We start from the raw sequence: 1,560 nt of genomic DNA on the forward strand, positions 1-1,560 counted from the left end.
ATAGCAAATTTCAAGAAAAAAGAAAGTAAATGGTGGAGAGAGTGAAGGAGACTGGAACACACACATTGCTAGAGGGATTGCAGAATTGTACCTCCACGATGGAAACAGTCTGCTTCCTTAAACAAATACAAATAGAAATACCACATTACCATGCAACCTCTTTGCTTGAGATATACCCCAAATAAATAAAGAGCAAAATAAGAATATATGTGCACACTCATGTTTATTACCGTGCTATCCACAATAGCCAAAAGAGAGAAACAACCAAAAAGCTGATCTGTGGAAAAATTGACAAATAAACTCTAGCATATATTGTGTTAGACAGGGTTCTCTAGAGAGATAAAAATCAGATTGCTAGTAATTTTCTGTATATATTTATAAATAGAGATATATAACACAAGAAATGAACTGTTAAATTATATACAGATAGATAGATATATAATACAAGAAATGAACAGTAATCTAACTTAAAACACTAATTTAAAATAAAGCAGTACAAATGGCTCAGCGCAACTCACTCCCCTGAGAGAGTTGTGAGACACTAGCAGTCCTTTAAGTCTTGAGGGCCGCCAGTCCCCTTCTGTAGAGAGAGCTGGGTTATATATACCCAGGCAGCAAACAGCAAGGCAGGTCACCAACTGTCACCAACTGTCGGTCCCCAGCTCCAGAGATGAACATTCCAATCATGTGGGCTTAAAGGGACCTCAAATTACAGTGACATAGTCCACAGGCTAGGCATCCCACAGGTAGTGTAGCCTTTAAATTGAGGCACATAACAAGCAAGGCAGCCACACACTGGTCCGATCCTCAAAGAGGAAGAGACAAGAAAGGCGAGGCTCACCAAGCCATTTATCTCTCCACCCTTCAATTAATCCCACTTGTGTTTATCAGCCAGGCTGGCACAATAAACTAACTATCTCAATCCACCCCTTGCCAACCGGGCACCGTACACAATTCTTAGCCATATATACTTATATAATTTCCGGACATTGATGAAATCACACTTATACTTATCATCAACCATCTATCATACATATAAATGAAAACACACTGAATCCAATTGTACCTGATATATCATACCTGAAAAAATGAAAGATATGCAATAAGCACATAAAAAGAAAATACATTGACAATTACAAACCTAGCTTTTGCAATTGATCACGTGTTTGTAACTGATAGGTAAAACTACCTTCTACTACTACCATTCTGTATTACCTTTGCCCTTAGCAAGCACCTCAGCTGGCTTTGGTTTTTGGCCTGGCGGGGTGACCCAGACCTTCATTCCTGAGGGGTCTGGGTCATTATAAGCCCTGTTAGGATTGGGTTGCTGCAACTTACCATTTACTTTAATCACAGGGCATGGTAGCACTAAGAGTCGGCCTATGGGATCTCCTGGATTCCAGACATATTCTTCTTTACCTCCGTTATGTAGCATCAGACAATTTCTCCTTGGTAATCAGGATCAATCACACCACTTAATACAGTGACACCCTTTCTGACCCATTGATCCAAAGGTATGAGAAGCCCAAAGTGACCAGGGGGCATTCTCAGCTGCCAGTT

This window comes from Tenrec ecaudatus, chromosome 7 (assembly GCF_050624435.1).
Source record: "Tenrec ecaudatus isolate mTenEca1 chromosome 7, mTenEca1.hap1, whole genome shotgun sequence".
In the NCBI taxonomy this organism is placed as follows: Eukaryota; Metazoa; Chordata; class Mammalia; order Afrosoricida; family Tenrecidae; genus Tenrec; species Tenrec ecaudatus.